Source organism: Balearica regulorum, chromosome Z (assembly GCF_011004875.1).
Source record: "Balearica regulorum gibbericeps isolate bBalReg1 chromosome Z, bBalReg1.pri, whole genome shotgun sequence".
NCBI classification, from domain to species: domain Eukaryota; kingdom Metazoa; phylum Chordata; class Aves; order Gruiformes; family Gruidae; genus Balearica; species Balearica regulorum.
In genome coordinates, this window is record NC_046220.1 from 81,149,380 (window position 1) to 81,173,456 (window position 24,077).

Below are 24,077 nucleotides of genomic sequence, written 5' to 3' on the forward strand. Positions count from 1 at the left end.
ATTTTGCAAGACCTGGCTATAATTCAGGAGGGTAGAAAACAGATTCTGGTGACCTAGGCACAGACATCATTGGAGAGTAATTAATTCAAAACCAGCTGTTGAGTACTTTTGATAGAAAATTTAAAGATTGAGTGTTGTGCTTCTCTTCCACACACATTTGTCAGAGATCTTTTAATTCCTGACAGGCATGCAAAAAAAAAAAAAAAAAAAAAAATTGCAAGTTAGGCACAGCCTTGGCAATTTTTTTCAATGTATTTTAAATTTTCCACTTTAAAAAGGAAAAATTACTTCTTCCAAGAAATCCCAGATGGCAATTCAATTTCTTTTGTATAATTAAAAAAAAAGTTCACAGTAGTTTTGTTGAAAGAAATGTTTCTAGTTTGGGTGGGGTCCTCTCTGATACGGAGACACAGAACTTGTAAGTAAACTGCTGCTAAAACAACTTTTCCAAGTGTTTACCCTCTCAAGGAAGACAAACCTTTCCAACTCTTAGAAGAAAATGCTGTCCTCTGAAGTTTGGGAGTCAAAGGATGTCTCTGCGGATGCTTTCAAAAACACCTTCCTCTCTTCACCAACTAGCAGAGGTCCAACACCCATTTCTGTTCCAGCAAATTCAGGGAACAGAGGCACCTGGCCTCTGGGTGCTGCTCCTGATTTGGATTGTTTCCACTCAATTTACATTATCCAAATGTCTAGAGATACTAGGAAGCAGAAACTCTGTTTTCCCATTGTTTGCAGGCAGCTAGATCTGCTTGTGACCCCAAGAAAGAATTTCTGCAATGAAAAAGACAATATTCATGCTCCATCCTTCCTTTACTGGAATTAACAAAAAGCCTTGTGGAACATATTGCTACACTGTTGTCAACATAATGATAGTGTTTGTAAAATAAACTCCCACCAAACAGTCCAATAATTAGAACGTCTTTTTTCCCCTCCCAACCTTATGTTCCTTTGAACACAGTGACATCAATGTTCATTAACTCTATATTTAAGTGCTCGTCTTCTGTGGCAGCTCTACCAAGTAAACAAAGCAAAACAATGTTTAACAATGAGAAGATGTAAAATGTTTACATGGGGAGGGAATAAAATCAGCGATGGCAACAAAACTCTTAATCAAATTCAACCATACAGACCAGGCGCAATCTGCCACAGCTGACAGTTGGCTTACTTTACTTACAGTATTGTGCGAGAGGAGATGTTTCATTTACAACTGTACGGAGAGGGTTCTTGATTAAATATCATGGAGGAAAATCACAGAGTGGGTGAGTTCTTGGCAAAAAAGCTTTGAACATAGTGACAAACAAGAAACTATGGATGCGGTCATGCCCTTTAAAATGCTATAGAATATATTGGTTGGGTCAGTGTTTCTAATTATGCATCTGTCTGCTGGAAACTACATCAATCTTTACTCCTGAGGTACATTCCAACAGCAGTGAGCAAAACCCTTCAGGAAAAAGTAAAACATCTCTTCCTGAAAAAATCCTTTTAGCAACTGGAGATTCGTGTTTAGCAAATCCATTCAACTGGGGATTTGTGAAAGTTAGATAAACAGCAATCTAGAACACGATGAATGATAATACTTTCCCAACTTCTGTGTTGTGGAAACATCTTCTCTAAGAAGAAAAGGCAAAGGGGGTATAAAGAAAGTATTTTTAAAAAGTATATATTCCCAAGACTGTGGTTTGTGTTGGAGCAGAAGATCAGCAGAAGTCCTTGGGGTTCACTGAGGTTCAAAGGCACATAGGGAGTTCCCTGTGGAGGGAGGGCTCTCCGTAGATTAGGCTAGGTTGTAGTAAAAAACCCCAGATCTTTCTGACCTCAGAAACCAACCTGATTTACACCTGGAAGGTTTTTTAAAACCTATACATCATGTTGAGTAGTGGGATATGTTTAAATGGAACATTATAACATCCTACTCTCTAGGCAAGGATGACTTTTTTTTCTTAGGGAAAAACATTGATTGTTCTCACTTTTAAGGAGACAATTTAGACTAATTATTTCCTTCCTACCACAGGTAGACTCTGTGTTATTTTGTAACAGAAAGTGAAAGATAGCTAAAATGTAATATGATTTCAAAGTGAGCCTATGGCAGTACACAAAAATAAGAGGAAAATACCAAAAAGAGGGACAGCTAGCTAAAATGTCACTTACGTGAATTTCATATAAGAAGCTTCTATGAATGTAGAGGATAGTCCAATAACACTCTTCAGTCAATTTCTTGGTTTGGAAACAGATCCATTTACAACCATATACTTTTTTTTTTTTTTTTTTTTTTTTTTTAATGGAGTCTTAAAACTGTCTCAATTGTGAATACTTTTAAATGTCCATCTAAATGTCCAGGCTAAGTGCCAAGAGGAAATCAATCTATGCTGACTCTCTGAAATCTTCCAAGTGTGATAAGCCTAATAGGAACATTTGTCCATTTTATGTTACCTTCAGGAGCTTTTACAGTGAAACTCACCTCTTTTCTACTGCTTTGCATGCAGTGGCGATTAATTTTTAGTTGAACATATTCACTCAAAGCAAAATTAGCTTCTTGCTAGGACTGTGTGAGAGCAAACTCATTTCTGGCACGTTTTGATAGAAGAATACATTTTCCCTAGAAAATGCCTGAAAAACATGCCTATAAAAACATGTACATTTATATGAGGGCAATAAAACTAAACATTGTGGGAATACATAGTTGGTGGTAGTTTGGTATATTTTCAGTTTCCTTGGAAAAACCTGCAAAAGCTTTTGCTCAGTTGCCCCTGTTCCTCAAAAGAGGATGCTCAGTTTCCCAGCTGCTCTTGCACCCTGGAGGCAAAATAAACTGTTTCAGAGAGTTTCTTTCCCATTAATGCAGCCCTATTTCGTGAAGGACTAGCAGGTGAGCAGCCCCTGTCTGTCTGTCTGCCTAGATATGTATTTTACACCTATAACTCTGGCATCTAGAAATTATGATCTATCTTCTGCATTAATATTATTCACCCCTGTGTCACCCTTGTTCCATTTCCACTCCCTTAATTCTTGCTTTCATTCAGGGCTTCTTTACTTTTTTGACTTTTCCAGAGCTCACTGGTCTGCCCTGAGCAGATCTGGGAGGATCATGCAGTGGCTTCCCTGCAGCTCAGGAGTGGACAGAGCTGGTATTTGCCATGAAGTGGCCTCCTCACATCTGAGCTGAGTCCTCTGCACCACGATCTGCCACTCCTTGAGGTAGGACTTCCAGTCCTGCAAAGGAGAAATTAACGGGAAACAAATGTTATAGTGAAATTCAAATTAGGGGCTGTAAGTACACAGGTAAAGATGTGAAATGATCTCCATTGCATTTCACAAATGCTCTGCAATGACACTAGTTAACAGTCAGCACGTCTTCTTGCTCAGGATGAAAGTGTCTTCCAGATGGTTTCTTTTTATTCATTTAGAGAGAGTTAAGCTGCATCTCAGAGCTGCAGACAGTTGACTGATGGATGCTCCTGGAAAATGTGCTGATTGGAAAGACTGTATATCACATTAGCTGTTTCAGAGTTACTTTGGTAATTGGTTCCAAAGGAGAGGAAGAAAAAAAAAAAAAAAAAGATTTGTGCCAACCTAGGTGTAACTGATTTACCTCATTATTTCTGATTCAGAATTGACAATACATAGATCAGCCATCGACAACTTCATGCTCCTAAGAATGGATGTTTCAGGCACTCTTGAAGTGCCACAGAATCACAGATTAATACGTTTTAAGCCCTTTGCTTTTATGCTGCCAAAATGAATGGGACTTGGGTCAGCGATATATGTGTGTTATTACCTTTTCTTATATCTTTTTGGTGATTTAACGGAAACAAATGGATGCTTTCAGTTCCAATTGTCAGTAGACCAGAGTTTACAATGTAAGAGCGATGGCCCAAATCTAACCTTGGTTTCCTTCTCCTGAGGATATGTCTATCCTGCACGCAGTTCATCACCTCCAGACAGACCCCAGCTAGTTTTTGACTGTACTTTGAAATTGTACCTAGTACAAAACACTGGGTCTTTGCAGAGTTTTTCACGGGGGTTTCTGAGTTTTAGAGCAAAGAGTATGGTGCTGCAGCTGGACACCTAGCACATCTTGATTCAGCACACTTCCCCAAGGTGCAAATTATCTTTGTTCTAGTATCTGTTCAAAACCTGGTGGAGTATGAAGCTGATTTTCTATACCTTGCCTTCCATATTAAACCCCATGACCATGTGACTATCATTGGCTACTCTGACATAGGGCAGTTAAATGAGAGCTGTTTTACTACCATGGCTAAGCTTTGCACGTATTTACTATGGACGTTATGGATGTTTAAACTTTGCATGTATTTAAAAGTGATTGGAGGTATTAATTAATTGAAAGAAAATCAGTCCAGGACTGTTAAATGAAAGACAGTATCTTCAGCTCAGGGAGCAGCTGAGCATCATTTCACAGGAGGCTGAGAGACCATTCTGAGGAAAAAAGACTTCTATTTTATTTTACTTTTCCTGTCTATCTACTTTTAGATGCTGTTGCAGACCAGGTAGCATGCTGGGCAGGCATTTGGCCCAAGCCAATGCAGCTCTTCTTATAGACTTAGAATTACAATGATAATTAAGTTACCATTTAATCACCTTTTGACGGGAGTCCAGCATCTTTCCTATCCTCAGCACTCATTCCTTTCCAAGGACAGTTATCTGAAAGTTAAACCACATTTTTTGTCACTAAATCATCAGGCAGGAAAATAAGAGACTGGGACATAAAATGCTTCGTGGCAGCTCTGCTGTATGGACTGCTGTCAGCGCTGGTGCCTCATCTGCTTTAGGAGTTACTTGTGCCCCATGTCACGCTTTTCCTCCTCTCCTTTCCTCTCTTCACATTTATGGAAATCTCTGTCCTGCCAGTTATGCTGACTAACCTGTTTGTGTGGCTAAATTGAGATGAAAGCAATAAACCTTTAAAACCATTTGTCTTGCTCCAAACAATTGTTTCTTGTAAAATTTAGTGAGAAATTAATGCACTGTGGTTGGGCTCAAGCACAAGTTCCACCTCAAATCTTGACACTGCTCCCATCATGACCATTCTTCTTCTATGAAACATTGCATTTTTGAGCAAACAACATAATATGGAAGTGAAAATGTGAAAATCTGTCATGTTTAATAAACCTTGGGCTCCTATCTTGTAGTACTCCAAAGAACCCACCAATTTTGCTAACACCTTTCCCTAGAACAATGAATGTCTATGGAACAAATTCTGCTGTTGCTTATATCCTAACTCTGTTATTAAAGTAAGTGAAATGAAAAGAGATTTAAGGAAGGACAGAGTATTATTCCAATTTACACCACAGAATATTGAATTTAGTTAATCATTGCAATGAAGTAAAAAAATATATTCAGGCATAACCAAGAGGTCAATCTGACCATATGGATATATTATATGTCTAATCTTCACATTTTGAATACCTTTTTAGCCCCTTGCTATTAGGGTTCTACTGCATCCTTAAAATTCATTTTTTTGAAAGCCTGATTGCCATAAGAATACCTCATCAAATTTTAATTAATCCCCAAGACAAAGCTACAATGGGCATCTAGGGGAATCTTCTCTACTGAACTGTCACACTGGTTAAAAAGTAGAGCAATAAAATTCCAATTCTTTGAAGGACTGTTTGCATTCTGAAAAAATACCAGTGCATTTAAATATTTAATGTGGTTGATATGGGAATTCTTAAACATGAGTTTTATTGGAATTTTGTTTCTGCTATTATTTGATTATCCTAGCTTCTGTCATATACGAAAGCACCTTGCATGTTTAAAGTGGACATATACTAAGTCTCTAAAATCCTGTGAGATGATTCCTTCAAATTACTTTGTGATATTATTCAATATTAAATTGCAATATTTTCAGTTTCGGAAATGCAATTCTATATCAGGCCAATGATAACTGGCACTTATATGCTTTATGCTCCAAAATGAACCATACACATTAATAATGCAGATCCAACTTCTTTTTGCCTTGAGTGCCTCAAGGTCTAGGAGGCATATGGTTGCCATACATTAAGCATCTGAGTCTGAGCTAGTCCCTGTATGCTCCATCTATAGAACATTTCCAGACAGTGATTCATCCCACTTTAAGATAGTCTAAGGCAGGCTAGATGACTCAACCTCCAGAGGCACCTCTTTTTTCCATTGACTGTATGAGAAGCCTAGTGTAAAGTTGGACTGAGGTATGCAACTTGTAAATGCTTGCTATTTAGGCAGATGATAGGGTCATTTGCATTAGAGAAAGTTGTACATCTCAATCTACACTATCACTCAAGTATGGTACAAAATGGGAATGGACTACCTGTGTGATACTCTCCTACAACCATTGCTTTTGTGAGGATATAACTGGTTCTGGTTTTCTTTTTTTTTGTTGTTTGTTTGTTGGTTGGTTGGTTGGTTTTGGGTTTGAGTTGGGGTTTTTGTTTTGCTTTGGAGGTTTTGTTTGTTTGTTTTGTTTGTTTGTTTGTTTTGAGGGATGCCTGTTCTTGGCAAATTGGCTAGTATTTAGTTGAAGGAAGAGACATAAGCAATTTTGCAGTGTCTTTCTTCCATTCTTGAATCTATCTGAATTTTCAATCAAGACAAGTTTTCTTTGATGGTTCTTTGCTCCTGGGAGTAGAGAGAATCACAGCTGTCAAGTGCAGTAGTATTGGAATAATTCATTCTAGTTGATGAGAAGCCAACATGTTTTGGGAAGTTATAGAGCCAGACCTGTGGTTGTGTATTACAGTCTTCCAAAGAGATTTCCAGCTGACAGAGCAATCACAATGAAAGCAAATTAGCTGCACATGTTATATGAGCCTTTCCCTCCTGAGCTGCTATTGCATCTCTCAGGATTGTGGAGAGAAGAACACTAATTCTTCCTTGCCCCATTCTCAGATGTCAGGGTCTTAGAGAAGAGGTCAGTAAATGTGATATATCAGTGATTTAATGTGATTAATCAAATCAGATTGGTAGGGTTTGAATGCTATACTTCTTTAATACTTTTTTTTTCATCAAAACTACCAATTAAAAATGATTAATTTAAGATTCTGTTTCCATCCACAATTCTCAGCTATGTGTGAGATGACTCCTATCTCATCAAGTGTTTACTTTACAGTGGTTGCTGTTGTATTTTGTGAACCCTAAAGAGATACAGTTATTACTTTCACTGTATTTGTGCTTCAGTTAAGGATAGGTATGTCTTTCAGAGAAAGAAAATTTTTTTTTTCTTGGAGAAATCAAAGAAAATGCAGCTGCAAGGGACACCAAGAGGTCATGTAGTCCATCTCCTTTCATAAAGACAGGGTCAGCTATGTCACTTGTGACAAATGCCAGTCCCATTTTTCTTAAAAATCTTCAGTGATGAAAACATTTCCTGAGGTTAGATTTTAATCTTCTTTCCTTTATTACTCCTTGGTGTAACAACAGTAGACACAAAAAAGAGTTTATTTCTTTCCTCTGGCTACCTTTTACAGTTGAACACCATTTCTCCATTTTCCCTTAATTTTTATTTTCTCTGTATTAAATGATCTTAATTTCTTTAAACTTTTCTCCTAGGTCATGGTTTGTATACCTGACCAAATCAGTCTCATTGTCTTTTGAGGATGCTTTACAAATGGCTCCTATCCTTCCAAATTATTGTGCCTTCCATGCACAAGCAAAAGATTTTTAACTCAAGTTCAGCTAAAATCTGATATTACTCAGATCCCAATCTGCAACACCTCAGCCAGGCCAGAAATCCACTTTGGTATGTGTGCAGTTCTGTATTTCCAAGAGTTTCGCTTTATATTTGTCCTTCCGGAACAGAGCTGTACTGTTGATCCACTTGTCTCTAATTATTTTGAATTCTGGCTGTCTTCCCCACTGTCTTTGGAGATGCTCACCTTGGTGCTCTCTGTGGCTATAATAAATATTCTTTCTATTCTTTCATCCAAACCTTTTATGAAATTATAAATGGTATCAGACTGTGCTGGTTTAGGCTGGGATAGAGTTAATTTTCTCTACAGTAGCTCATATGGGGCTGTGTTTTGGGTTTGTGCTGAAGACAGTGCTGATAACCCAGGGATGTTCTCGTTCCTGCTGAGCAGTGCTCACACAGAGCCAAGGCCTTTTCTGCTCCTCACCCCACCCCACCAGCGAGGAGGCTGGGGGTGCACAAGGAGTTGGGAGGGGACACAGCTGGGACAGCTGGCCCCAACTGACCAAAGGGATATTCCATACCATATGACATCACACTCCGCAGTAAACTAGGGAGAAGGCTGGCCAGGGGGCTGCTGCTGGGGAACTGGCTGGGCATCAATCAATTGGTGGTGGGCCATTGTTTTCATTTGCATCACTTGTATTTTCTGGGTTTTATTTGTCTCTCTTTGTTATTTTCCTTTTCATTACAACTTGTTACTGTTGTTGTTGTTATTATTATATTTCAATTATTAAACTGTTCTTATTTCAACCCATGATTTTTCTCACTTCTATGCTTCCAATTCTCCCCCCCCATCCTGCTGAGGGGAAGTGAGTGAGCGGCTGTGTGGTTCTTAGTTGCTGGCTGGCGTAAAACCAGAACAGAGACGTCAGACAGAATCCTAAATAGCCAACTGTATTGAGTCGGGGTAGCTATCTCACTTCGATGCTTTGACAGTAGCTATGTAATCCCGCACTCTAGAGGTTCACTTAGACAAAGTTTCTCAAACTTTTTGGTAAGTCCTAAATGCAAGACCCTGCCAAAGACTTGCTAAAGTCAAAGTATATGACATTTCCTGTTTCTCCCTTATGCGCAAAGCCAGTTACCTTGTCATAGTAGGAATTAGATTAGTTTGACATGATTTGGTTTTGATGAATGTAAATTGGCTGTTGCTCTTCTCTTATTTTCCTCTAGGTGCTTACAAACTTTTGAGTTATTTATTCTAGTATTTTTGTGGGAATGTGACTTCAGCTAAATTTGTACATCTATTACAGTTCCTTGAATCTTTTAAAGATGAGCATTGTATTTTCTCTTTTCAAGAAAGAATTCCAAAGTATCAGGATAAAAACCAACCAACCAAACAAAAAACACCATGGAATTTTCCTTTTCTAAAACACAACCAGCTTTTTACAAAACATTTACAAAACCCCAAAAATCTATTTTATAAGTGTTAAGAATTTATGCAAGGTCTGTCTCTGTATTCAGTTATTGAGTGAGATGATAGATATTTATGCAGGCTTGTGGTTCAGACACTATTATACCTACAGAATTGTAATTCTGTTACAATAGCCCTATCTACCACAGCTCTTCAAAGCAGTGCAACGGTATTGGGACTAGAATTGCAATTTTGCTTCCTCAAATACTTATGACACAGGGACAAAATTCTCTCTGCTGTTAGGAATATTATTGAAATGACAGCAGTGATCTGTTCCAACTCAGGAAGGAGAAGTTAATGATACATAAAAAATTGCATCTTTCTACCTCTGCCCCTCACCTTCTGCAGCACTTAGAATGCTTTGAGGGCCATCAGGTGGAAATACACAGCTGAAAGGGATTCAAACTGCCCAAGTTTCCATGTCCTGTCCTCAGATCTCTTTCAAAAGTTTGTTCTGAAGGAGTTTGTACCTACAAAGAAATAAAGAAATAAGAAAGCAAAGAGGAGTTGAAATACAAGAACAATCTAAAAAACCCTGCAATTTGTCTGATTTAAGTACAGGCAAAAACCCCAGAGTTCTGACAATACATGGACTTGCAAAAAATGTGACCAAAATGCCTTACTACTTATATATTGACTGCAAAGAAAACAGACTACAAATAATCTCTTGTCTCTTCTGCAGCTCCACCGTAAGATGATTAATTTAAATCTCCCTAAGCCACTCACTATCTATTTCTTTTGTATTTGTTCATTTGGTCGTGAGAGTTTCTCCGCCTTTTGATTCATTTTGAGTTGTACCCTCCCTGTCCGTGCCCAGTCTGAAGATGAGTATGGAACACTTCAGTCTTTCAGTAAATTACAGGTAGTGAGCTGTGTAAGTGTTAGTGTTTCTTGGAAACAGGCTCCTGCTTTATTTATAGCTCTGCTGTTTAACCTTCTCTGTTGGCATGCAGTAGTACTCTACCAGAATGCCTGCTGAGTGTGCAAGTTCATAGGCAGCTTCACTAGCAACTGAAATTTTGATTTATGACTAAAATAGGGGACATGCTTATAGCAAGTAGCACTGAAGATTTGGCATCGGTAGTAATTTGATGAGCATCTGATAGGATTTGATATTCTATTTTGACGTCGTATGTTGATATATGGCGATCTTGACCTAGTGGTTGGTAGGAGAATCTGTGTGACTTGGTCCTGCTTTTTGGGAATAATACCTGGTACTTCTGATTTTGATAGCCTTACAGTTAATGCATTTTCCTATGGGCAAGACTCAGCCAGCTTAAGGAACTAAGTAATTTTAAGAGACTCATTCCCAAAATCTTATCTAATGGGCCTTCTTAGTCTGGAGAAGTCTACATGCAACATTAATTTTATTTTTTAAATAATAAAAAAAACCAAACCAACACCCCAAAGCCAAAAAACCCACCCAAAAAACCCAGTCAGCAGGATTTAGATTTTGGTTAAAATATCTACATTTAGATGCCTGTATGTAAGAGTCTACTTCTGTGAAATAGCTGTCTTTATAGTCAGTGAAGAACTTGCCAGGACAGTTGGTCCTGCCGAATCATTTTCTGCCACAAATCTCCATCGCAAACTGGCTATTCATCTAAATTATGCCCTAAATGCCATTGGAATTGCATTATCTCTTTCCAATGACTTAAAAAAAAAAAAAAAAAAAAAAGCTTAGAAATCTACCCTACATACAGATACTTGCATCTGGAGGCCTACACTGAACTCAGCTAAGATTCAGATCACAGCCTGAGTTGCTTGCACAACCATACTTCAGAACTTGCATAGACTGAGCAAGCAGTTGCTGAGGTCCCACCTTAGACTCTATTGTTTTAGATTATAAAGTCTTTTTATTGCTGTTTATGGTTTTCTATGTCCCCCCCCCCCCCCCCCCCCAATATGTTTTCCACCTTCCTCCCACATCCAGGACTTCATGACCCTAGGATAAATTCAGGCTATTTCTGAGATTAAAACTGCTGCCTCTTTATGGGAACCTTTCTAGCCTGAACTTGCAGAAGCTTGTTCAACGTTTCAGCTTCCTGAGTGCCTAGCCACAGGAGATGCATTTTAATGCATAGCTTTCTCCCTCAAGTCCATCATTTAATCTGCTACGCGATTTCATTGGGTGCTACTTAATATTCCTCTGTGAGGCTGTTTGCTTTTCCTGAAGGATACAAAAGACCTATTTGTACGTGGCCACTACTTAAACAACCCCCCAGGTTGGTTTAATGTATATTTTACTAGTGAAATAAAATCAGAAAACTGTCGCGATGCAAAATTATCAAGAAGTTGAAAGCAGAAATGCTGAGCAGCTGTTAGCTCCATCGGAAGACAGGGGTCCTCCTGTTTGTTGACAGTATCGTAGGTGTCCCCCAAGCACTCTTCACTTGCTATTCAGGGAGGTCAGGACATTTTGATGTTGTTTGTAATAAACTGTGCCTGCTTCTTCAACCAAGGTGAGTGTCCCATTGCAGCAGGCATAGCAGTAACTCATAATATAAAAGAAGCTTTCTTTATATTAAAGATACTATGAATAGATAGAGACAAAGGAGGTGGAAGTGGAGCACAGTGGCTCTGAACTGACAAGTGGAAATTGATTCACAAATAAAATGTTGCAAGGCTCAGTAAACCAGGGAACAAATAGTGAATTATGGGTTTATGGTAGAATCACAAGATAAGTGGTAAAGACAGTCTTGTATAGGGATCATGTGGAATCCAATGTAGAACATTGATTTTTTTTTTTTTTTCTTTAATAATATATATATGTGTGTCTATGTTGTGGTTGCTGGTGTCATTTCTGCCCACTGCTATGATAGTATTTTCTTCTTTAAGCCATTTCAGATACAATATGACTGCTACCTCCCAGTTCCTGGAAAATGATATTTTTCAGATGAAGCTGTGTTTCAGATGAGCAAGGTTCAGAGGTGGCATTCTCATGTCTTCTGTTCTTATATGAAAATCACAAGATCAGTAAGATGGTCAGTAAGATAGGTCACTGTAGGTAAGTGAATATGATTTTAAGCTCAAATGCATGAGAATTCCTTTTGCATGAACTGTGTTTTGAATTCTTGATTTTTTTCAAAAGACAAACTTACCCAAATCTAGCAAACTGTGTCAGAAGTTATTTGATGCTTTTTTTAAAGAGTCCACAAAATATGAATTTTAATGAATTTTGCCAGGATGCGGGAATTATTATGACAGCTTCTGTACAGCTTTAAACTTGGTAACATTTAGTACCTGTAGTGAAGTTATGCTTAATAATTATATAAATTTCCTCTTCTTTTTTTTTTTTTTTTTTTTTTTTTCTTTTATGGCTGGAAGAAGATCTGCCACCAACATAATCACAAGCTAATACTTGGATCTTTTAGTACCTTATACTTCATGTTCTACAAAATGCTGCTTACAAAGTAGTCCAAGCACCTTGAGCTCCTGGAGGGAGAGAGCTTCAATATTACTGTGTTGTTGCTGTTAGAAATCAGATGCTAATTTTTCCTTATTGTTATTGCAATACTATTTTCATTCCCAACGTAGGATTAGAATTGCATTTGTAGATAGTATCTACTCTTGGTCTATGTAGGAGGGACACCAGATGGATATGACAAATAAATGGAGGAAGTGCAAGGTACCAGTAGCATGATTATGATTTGTGTAGTAAGTGGCAGTCACAGCACACCCACTGTCTAGCTATTGTTGGAAGTTTTGTAGTCATTATGGCACAGCAGGTAAACATTAATGGGAAAAGATTGCATACTGTGAGACAGAGCATTAGCCTGTGTAAATCACCAGAGCTCGGCTGAAGTCAACGGAGCTGTGAAGTTTTGGACCAGCTAAGGATATGGCCTTAAAGTCTTCTTTTTCAAAACAAAAATAAAAATCTCGAGTCTTCTCTGCCATATGCTTCAGACTGTTGTCTCTATATGGCTAGTTCTTCAAGTGCATATCTATACTTGGTGTGTGTGGGTTATTATTATTTTGAAGGAGGGAGTGTCTGGGGAAAGGTCTGTATCTGTAACTGTCAGCAATTGCTCTAATTACACCCACTGTCGATATCAGCTCTTGGAATTCCCCTTTCATACAATCTACTTTTGTCCTCCTTCATCAGCGAAGCTGAGTGTGACATCCTCTAACAAGGTTGGTAGACTGGTTATGCGACTCAATTATTAACTCAAATGCAACTCGCATACTGCAGCAAATAGAATTTCTTCTGACAGGCTGCTTGTCATATTATGGCCTTATTTGATTAACTCACCCCTTTGGAGGTGTTCATGATCTCATTATATCTTTAATGATAAAATTCCCTTCTGCTATGTGCTATTTTATATTACGTTAAAAGGGATTCATTCATTTTTCGCTTGTCACTTGCATAATTGGATAAATATTTAACAGGGGCAAGTTGATTAAATTTCTTCTAAAAATATACTCACTACCAAAATATATTCTGAACACCTTAAAAGTTGGTCTGTTGGCCATCGGTGGAGCAGGTGGTAAATCCAATGAGACTTTCCATCTTGAAGGTCACATGAAGTCCTTCTTTTTAACTCTGCAGAGACCAAAAAATTAACAATAACAAAGGATTTTGCTCCAGTAGAAAATAATGGGTTTAGTAGATCATGCTGCAAAGAGTTTAAATTGGAAGATGGGAGCCATGACTGAGGTAACATGTTACTGAAATAATAGAAAGTAAGAAGTAGTGTGTCTTCTGGTTAAAATGTGAGATAATCAGGTCAACACTCTGAGTTTTAGCTGCTGAATGACAAAGGCCAGGAACAGATTTTTAAGCTCACTTTGAAAAGGATTTAATTTATATCACAAATACAAACTGTATATATTCCTCAGATCCACAGGCCTAATTCTCCCATGGTGATATTTGGATGTCCAAATATTTTGTTTTTTTACATAGCCATGGAACACAGGACTCCGTATGTTGTCAAAACTAGCTTCACAATTTGTATTCAAAGTAATTTACTGACTTAGATTATTGACATCAAACACAAGTACAAACAGGCGGTTAATGCTTGAAAACATGGGCAAAATCATGGCTTTATGGGATTCACAGGGATTTCAAAAATAGCCTTTTTTTTTCTCATTGCTTCTGTTTCCCTATCTGTAAAATAATATGAAGTTAACACCTGTAGATGAAATGTTTCTTTCATTCACTTTTAGATCTTAACATAAAAATCAATGAAGAAGGGCATATAATTATTAAACAATTCTGTTTGAAAGGATTACATTATGCAAAATATCCATTAAAATAATGATTGATAATTTTTTATTTTGACAAAATAGGGTTAAGTGTACATTTATCAAAATTGAAACCTCTAATTTGATTATCTCTACTTTTATCTGATTGCCTATTGTCCAGGAAGTTGATGTGAAATTCCGGTCATAAGACTTTAACAACCATAAATCTATGAAACCTTAGGTTCCTAGATAATAAGATAATCAGGGTCTCATTAGGTCTTCTGGGCCATTACTTTGTCCCAGAAATACATCAGCTCAGGCAGTGCCTTTCAGGTAGATGCTTGTACAGTATGCTGTTAAAATCTTCCCATGCTGGAGATTTCACAGCTTTCACAGGCAAACTGTACCAATGTTTCGCTATCCTTGCCATGAGATTTGGTCTGATGTCTTCATTCTATATATACGCTCAAATATTTTCATGTGTTACTTTAAATATTTGCAAATTAAATTTATTTTATAAAGATAGGAAGTGGAAATAGATTTTTGGGAAAAAATAATAATAAAAAAAAATAATGAGAAAACCTGAATGAGAGATATTTGAAACTATTAAAGGAAGTGTAAAACTTTCTAAGTCTCATATGATCAAATTGTTCATGGCTTTCACCTATTTAAAGGCACCAAACCTCTTCACATTGTGCAGGTTCTCCAAATGAGTCTCTGGAGGCACATGTTTTTCTCCATTAGCTATAAACAGAGACAGTTGGCCCTCACTGTCAAAAAGACAAGGACGAGAAACATTTAATTTACCAGGACAGACACAGTGTATAATCCATTGCCTAATTCCAAAAGTTCCGGGAAAAGCCACAGAGAAAGGTCACATTTAGACGTTTGACATAGTAATCTATGTAAATTAAACTTCTCCAGGGATCTGCACACCAGTCTGAAAACTTTATGGGGTTTATCAGTTGGAAAAATAACGAAAAACAACAACAACAACAACAAAAATCATATCCCAATTCATTATTATTCTCTTTTCATCATTCCACCAGGCAGATTAAAACCTTTGCCGTATGATTCAGTTGGGCAACCACAGAACAGCATTCTGGGCCATAAGCACTGAATAATTTTACTGGGAACCTGCCAAAGGCTGAAAATTATGGAATGAAAAATGAATGATGAATAAATGAATAAACAAATCTGTTTGCAGAAATTAGGGTTGATTGCTAAATGATTTGCTGCCTCACAAATGGGGCTAAATTAATCGTGAGGTTTGTTCAGTAATAAAATGATTTGGCCTTTATAGCACCTGACTGAGTGCATGTTGAGTTCGGCTGAAAGTTTCTCAGCTACTTCAGTGGACTTTGAATTAGACCCGTGCAACATTATTCTTTGTCATATCGTCTTATGCCCTTGGAAAGAAAGCTGTCGTTATTTTCGCTGCACAATTGGGGAAATTGCACTACAAACAGAGAATGGCCATGGTCATAGAAAAGGTCACTGGTACAGCCCACTGACACATGACACAGATGGGAAATAAGAAGACAACAGTCATGCCCATAAGATTTTATTGCTATATACACAGAAGTAATAATAATCCATAATAGTCTGGGATTGATTCATTTGCTATTGGGTGTGAATAGCAGGGGTTTGAGGACAGAAAGTAAACTTTGGATTACCTACAATATCACATCAAAGTTGTTATTTTTTTCTTCAAGAACATTTTTTCCTTCCCACAAATTAATTTTTGATCTGTAGTATGAGAAAAAAAGTCATCTGCCACCTGAAGTCCTAGGCAATCCTTTCCCAGACCCTCATTCAAAACCAGTAGGTGACAGTTGTACTATTTCACCCAAATTCATCTGTCCTTTTAACCTGCGGGGGCCAAATAGGAAGCAAAATAGCTTTTACTCTTAACAGATCAAACCAAAGAAAAACAGTGGTGAGAAATGGATTGTGTGCTGCGCTCACTCACTCACTCATTTGAGGGAGGGGAGATTTATTGGCTGCAGGAGTCAATAAAATTGCAGCACAATCTGAGTTTTCATTCTGAGTCCTGAAGTAACTCTCTGAACTTTGGCAGGAACTTGCTGCAAACAAGTTAGATTCCAAAGTGTTTGCTAGTTTAAACTATGGCTAAGCCAAAGCAGACATGAAGGGGCTAAGGGGCATAAAACATCTCACCCCCACATGAGAAAGATCTGTCTCATTCTGCTGCTGGCATTGACAGTACACAGCCCTCGCCAGCTGGTGTGTCCTCCTGTGAGCCTCAGGGTGAAGGTGATGGGGAGGGTGTGGGGATCTAGCTCAATCCTTAATTTTCCACTGGTCAAGCCCAAAGGAAGCAAGGTCAGCCCAGGACTGGGTCTAAAACTAGATGCATATATTTCTTTGTTTTTAATCATATTGGTTTTAAGGTCAGAATGGTGACAAAGACATGGGTCTTGAAATCACCAAAACAAAGACAGAATCAACGTCTTATAAGTGTCATTCTCCTAATGGGTGTAATGGACACTCTCACCAACTCACTTAAAATAACAAAGCTAGAAACAAATGTTTAAATTAAGTTAGTTGTTATATGTAGATATAGCACCTATATATAACATGTATATATAACATGCTATCATGTATAGCAAATGAAAAATAACAAACACAGCATCTGTACACAAGGAAGGGAAAGTAAATTACCTACTAGGTTTCAGTTTCATTAATTTTATCTCAATAGCATGTACTACAGAAGTCTCCAAGGAACTAAACATTCAAAAGATGGAAAAAGAGGAGAAATGGCATAAAAATAAATGTTTTCTATAGAGAAACTATGTGTCTTTCTCAAATAAAATGGATGTTTTCTCTTAAAAAAAAAAAAAAGTCAATCCAGTAGAGCTAAATGTTGATAAAATATTTAGATTAGATATTAGATATTTGCTGTTAAACAGCATAATGGAGATTCCTTCAAGAGCTTTAAAGAGGTAACAAACTGTGTTAAAACAGGTGATATGAAGCTAGAAATAATTTACTGACAGAGGCTGGGTTCATGCATTTTTATTTTTTTTAAAACAGTGATCTTGGCATGAAGCATTAAGATATTGCTTATGAAATTTGCTGATGGCATGAAGGAGGGAGGTATCATCAGCAAGAGGGAAAAATAGATATCATATAGGAAGAAATGGATAATGTGGTGGACAAGGGTAAAGATGGTTAAATTTCTTACTGCAACTTGGAAGCTCATGAGCTGGGGGATTAATAGCAAGAATTTAATGTATAAACTGCTAGTTCATCACTTAGAAACATCTTAAGGGAAGAAAGATCGGGTTTTCTCATCAATCATAGGAGAAGAGTGTTCAACAGCATGCAGTCATGGGACGAGCAGCTATCATTGCTTGATGAGATATTTTCAGTAGAGGTAAGGATTCATTAATTTCTCCACACAAAATTGTGATGAGAATTCACCTGAAATTTTACAGATAGTTTTGACATGCAGGTTTAGAAACGTAGTAATAAAACTGGAACAAGTTTAGTGAGGAAACTTTAGAGAAAGAAGATTGAATAATTCGTAAATGAGGAAGCTGACGCTATGTCTACACTGTATTTGCAGGCAGCTCTGAGGACATGCTACGCTTAGCTCCAAACCAACCATAAGCTGTAAGCTCACAGATAATGAAGCAGCAGCTCTAACACTATACATGCTGCAGCAAGTGTTAGTGTTTTAACAGAGATTTGATGCCTCACTCTTATAACTCAAGGGCTTGGAGCATCAGCAGAGAGACCTAGCATCTCCCTAAAGTGAGGGTAAAAGGGATGCTTGGACCAGAAAATCTTATGAGAAGCAGTTGCATTGTTTAGCTGAGGCCAAGAGGAGGCAAAATTACTCAAACTATTTGAGATATCATGGATAAGAAGGGTAGAACATGCTATTTAGGCCAAGGGACAACTCTGGCACCAAGTCAAGTGTGTCCAATGAAAGTATAAAAGGGTTGTTTGGATGTTGGTGCTTGAATATCAACAGTCTTTTCTGATCCTGTGCTCATTTTAATATTGATTTTTCTCTATACTATGGATACCTATTGCAAGATATAAGAAGTTGTCTTAGTAGTAAAAGATCTTAATAGTAGATATGTTTTGGAAAATGTTATGTTTCCATCATTTCTGTTTGACTGCTTCTGGCTGCTTTGGCAGCCCTCACTGCCTTTGCTGAACTTTCTTCCTGACCTGGCTGTTGGATCTGCTGTCACTCTTGCTAGTGTTGCTGTCATCACAAACATGCTTTTGGTGGCCATGCTGGGGTATGCTAGTGGGAGATGAGTGGACACTTGGGGACTTTTAGAGCACAGAGGATTGAGGTAGGAGGCTCCCCAGTGGTATATTCAAGGCATGATTAATGACAGACATCGAGCAGCTGCCTGTCCTGAAGAGCACAGCTATCCTACAGGCTCTGTGGCATCTCTGTCTGTCCTGTATGGATGTCTTATGCACCCAAGACCGTCTCAAACAATGTCAGGGGCCTACGGAGGTAACTGAATCAGTCAACTCTTCAATGTTTCTGCTAGCCATTAGAGCATCATTATACCTCTGCTTATCTTCAACCTGGATTCAATGTTTATAGTTGTTCTGGAGAAAAAATAATCATCTTACATGCAGGATGGTAAAGTGGCCTTCTTGAAAAATTACAGTTTGTTTTAAGAGTTACACACACTTGAGAAAGGGAGGGAGGGGAGAGAGGGGGAGAATAAACCCACATCACTGGACTTAGTAAGAGGACTGAAAAGGCCAAAAGGATCTCAATAATAAAAAAGGTCAAAGTCTTCAAACTTGTAAGACTAAGGTTAAATATGACAGAAGTTTAAATTCTCTGAAAATCAAACCTCCTAGTAGTTCCTAGGGCTAAGAAGCCAAATTTTTCACAACTGAGCTGTGCAGGACTAGAATTAGAGTTGAATCATGGAATCATCTTAGCATGGTGTTACCATTATTACAATCTGACAGATGTGAAAGTAGTCCATCTTAGATGTTTAAATTCATATCACAATCAGTCCTTTTCCCTTAAGCTTTCAGGAAATATTCACATAAGTGTTATTCAAAGTATTTTACATCCTCTTTAAAAATTGATTATTTTGATTTTAGAATTTAAAAAAAATGATAAAAGAAAGGCCCATTTTTTCTCTATATTGGTGCAGCTTTTTCAGTCAATCCAACTGTATCAGCTTAGCCCTGGCCTGTATTCCTCTTTCCAAGACTGTACAATCTAATTATAAGCAAGACAAATAGAGAAAAAAAAATCAAATGATGGAAATAACAGCAGATGAACATAAAAATTATTCAGTGGTGCAGCTGCTTAGATTTGTTATCTTCACGCCTTAGAGATTCCATTAGGTTTCTAACACAGACTGCCTGGCTGCTTTTTTCGTAGACTACTAGTGCACTAAATATCCATAGACATAAAACGCACAAAAAAAGTCTTCTAAGCCAGAGGGAATAGAACTGTAAATGTGTAAAACTCTGTGTCTGTGTATATATGTCACATCAGTTAAAAAGGAAAGTATAGTTCCTTGATTGCCTATACAAGCTCCATTTACTAAACAGCCAAAGTACCAGACATACATTTTTCAGGGAGCATTACATTGGCCAAAGGTCGCAAAAACAATTTCAGAGGCAGCCTGCCCACATTAGTTTCTTGAGATCTTGATTACAAATTTATAAGAGACATACCCTAGACATTGAGAGATGGTCTCAAAGATTACTGTCCTTCCTGCCATCTGCACACTCCACTGGGAACATTAGAAACCCTGTCCATCAACCAAAATAAACAGCTCTTCTCATGAACAGGCCCAAAGAATGCCCTATAAATCATACTTGTCAAAAATGCTAGTAGCATTGCAGAAGACAGAAATCAATCCAAAACTCATTAGTTTGCCCGACAAGTGCTTAATCTTATATTGTTTAATGCCGACCTGAACAACTCAGATGATAGAATAGAACCATGCAAAGCAGTGGCTGGATTTTCTATTATAGAAACTTTTGCAGTGATTATAGCTTAATCTTTCTCTCAAATCTTCTTCCTTTTCATTCTCCTTTTCTCTATACCACCTGCCAAAAGATATTGACTCCAACAGAATTTTCTTACTTCTGAAGGGAAAGATACATCACGACTGCCTTATTCGATAGCTTGCAAGACTGCACATCTACATTTTGCAAATGTCTTCTGCTAAGTAGGATAAACAAGTATAGATGGTATTATATACAGTATTGTTTGAAGAGGTTGCCAAGCAGAATGGATATGCTACTAACTTTTTATTAGATTTGTACTAAGTCTTTTAATCATGGAAGAAAGTATGAAATAATTCCTAGGTCATGTGGGATGATAAGAAAACACAAGTATAGAAAGTAAATGTAAGAAGTCAAGCCATTCTTCATCCACAGATTTCGGGAACAAGACGTTACAGTCCCATGGGGAACTCATATTTTATGACTTCCTTAACATATTGGAGAAATGTGTAGTTTGACTTCAGTGGCTTTATTCAACTGATTTAAATGTGACTGGAGACTATTCTTTTGCACTCAGACTTGCTGGTGTGGAACGGCTTGCATTCATGCTATTGGACTCCCAGATCTCAAGAAAGGATGTATGCCTCTTACTCTTCAAGGGCTCTTTAGGAAAGCCCTAAACGGCACTGATCAAAACCATGCCCAGGATGGTGGACTTCCACTATAGATCTCAATTTACTAGTATATAACTAATCCTATTTGTTCTGTTTAGTTTACCAACACATGTAGAGCCGTAGATTGCAAAAGTGAAAATAATTCGTCCCAACATAAGAAAACATTAAATTTTAGGAAGAAAAATATTATTCTGAAATGGACTTCATAGTGACACTAAAAATATTGACACGATGTGTAAGTGGTGTTTTTATTTCTCAGTTTGCACAAAAGATAACCCAAAACTTCAGACGCCATATCACCTCTGAAGAATGTATTATGTTTTTATGAGCTAATAAATAAAGTGGTGAGTGTCTGACATACTCTTTAGCACTCTGATATCAGGTGGCCTTTGGATCTATGGACATCACAGAAGCAGCAGAAATTAAAATCTGAAACGAGGAATGTATACAGCCAGTCATAAGCAAAGCTAACAGCACTGCACGAGAACCTCCCATACAAACCCAGTGAAGATCCAACTTGTAAGGAACGTGGTCCAGTCAGACAACAAGACACAAAGCTGGTCTGGCTTAGTGTAAGCACTCTGGACTTCGAATGTCAGAGCATAATGTTGTGGGAGGAAGAAGTAGCCCTGTCCTGTACTTTGTGCTTGTAAGTGCATACAGCTATAATTGCAAACTGGAGTTACAGCAGGGCTCAAAATAGCTTTTTCTTCTTTTTTTTTTTCACGTTAAAGAGTCAGTTCAATTTTTGAAGGAGGTCTTGTCAGTGTTGTGCATCATTGCACAAGGTACTTTGGATTTTGCTGTAGTCAAGCATTAGACCCAACTCTGGAATTGTAGCTCTTAAAGAATTTATTCTGCTCTTTTAGTCTAAAACTCATCCAAAATGTGTGCAAAGAAACTGGCTGTTATGAGGACTGAGTATCTAAGACTTTTTTTTTAGGGTAGCAGGAAAATAGATAAGAAGTTTTCTGCAATAGAACGTGATTTGAGAACCAGAGCATGGGAGTATTAGATTTGGCACAGGGCGGAAAAAAGTAAAAACAAAAAAAACCCCAAAAAACAACAACAAAAAAGGTGGGAGGTGTCTGGGTAGATTTGGGAGTAATTGAGTGGATAACAGCTGAAAGGAGATAAAGATACAAGGCAGGAGATTGGTGCTAGTGCTGGACCAGAACAGAGTGCGAAAGCATATTAAATTTTGGCTTCACAGAGGTTGTATCAGTTAAGGATGTCCATCAGAATCTGATAGCAGATGCTCAAGAATAATTTACAGCCTGTGTTACTTTAGGAACAACAGGTTCTGTAAATATATCCCCTGTCTTCTTTTTACAAAGCAAAAGGAAGAGAGAAAAACAGAACAATGCAATGGGATTATAAAATGTTATAGCAGTAGGAGTTAAGGAAATGGAAATAGTGAATGGTTTCTATGATAGGCCCAGAAGAACATGAAAACCCTGCTTGATGATGTAGCTTCTGGATCAATGGGTGATTTTTAGTTCACTATGATTGCCTTTCTCACATGGCTTATTTTAAGGGGGGGGGGGAGGGGGGGAGGAGAATGGCACTTCCAATTTAATAGTGTCTCTAAAAATCCTTACAGATTTTACAGGTCTTGTCCTCTCACTCCTTTGCTCCCATCTCTATTCCTAAGCCATCTTCTCCACCATATTCTTCAGCTTTCATTTAGGAGCTGCTTTGCCCAGGGGATCTGAACCACTGGTGCCCCTAATTTCTGAGTTATTATTTCCCCAGGGTCCTGTCCACCACCAGCTCAAAACACCCATCAGTCAGTAAAGCAATGAGCCTCCTCAACCTGCCCTTGATTTTTCTGATCAGCATCATCTCCTTCTCCTTCCCCTTGTACTGGGGTCTCACCTGCACCAGCATCATGCTGGTGATGGTTCATCCGCTTTCTCCACTTCTCACCCATTAGAAAATGAATAAAATTGCAAAACTGCTACAAATACCTGTGTCTCCAGGCTTTTAGCTAACAGTTGTGTTTTGGTTTTAGTGCCTTGCCATTCCGGGCAGAGCAGGTTTGCTGGCAGGACTTGTGACCCCATGGGGGACCCACGCTGGAGCAGTCTGCTCCTGAAGGTCTGCACCCTGTGGGAGAGACCATGCTGGAGCAGTTCGTGAAGGTCTGCACCCCGTGGGACGGACTCACGTTGGAGAAGTTTGTGAAGGACTGTCTGCCGTGGGAGGGCCCCCAGGCTGGAGCAGGGGCAGAGTGTGAGGAGTCCTCCCCCTGAGGAGGAAGGAGCGGCAGAGACACTGTGTGATGAACTGACCACAACCCCCATTCCCCGTCCCCCTGTGCCGCTGGGGGGGAGGAGGGAGAGAAATGGGGAGTGAAGTTGGGCCTGGGAAGATGGGGGGGGTGGGGGGAGGTGTTTTAAGATTTGGTTTTATTTCTCATTCCTCTACTCTGTTTTGCTAAGTAATAAATTAGATGAATTTCCTCTCTAAGCTCAGTCTGTTTTGCTCGTGATGATAATTAGTGAGTGATCTCTCCCTGTCCTTATCTCGACCCACAAGCGTTTCGTTATACCTTTTCTCCCCTGTCCAGTGAAGGAGGGCAGTGACAGAGCAGCTTTGGGGGGGCACCTGGCCCCCAGCCAGGGTCAACCCACCACAATGGATTCCCTCTCCTTATTTATACTCTTCCTAAGATCCCTTGCAGCCTGCTTTTTCTCCCCCCCCCCCCCCCCCCAACCATCATCCGCCTCACCTCTCTCCCTTGTGGTGTTTGCCATGAGTTTGGGAAAGTTATGAATGCAAAGGAGCAGGGAGGGCAAAGATGTGGAGACACACAATTATGTTATAGTTGGCATCCTATGAGGAGTTCCAAATGACCCAATGCTTTTTTTTTTTTTTGCTTCAATTGTATTAACTTAAATAAGAAATTTTCACTGCATCTTTGTGGAGACCATCCACTTAAAGATGTATTAAAAGTTCATATAGGGGCACTGCTGACAGAACTGGGAGTTTTTAGAGTAGCTAGGAAATTTGGTCTCAACTTTTGCTTTCTTTTTTTTGCAATATATAATAATTTTAATAGAAAAAAAAACAGCAGCAAAAATAAAAGTAATAATAGAAGCTCCCTTCTTGGAGATATTCAGAACTCAACTGG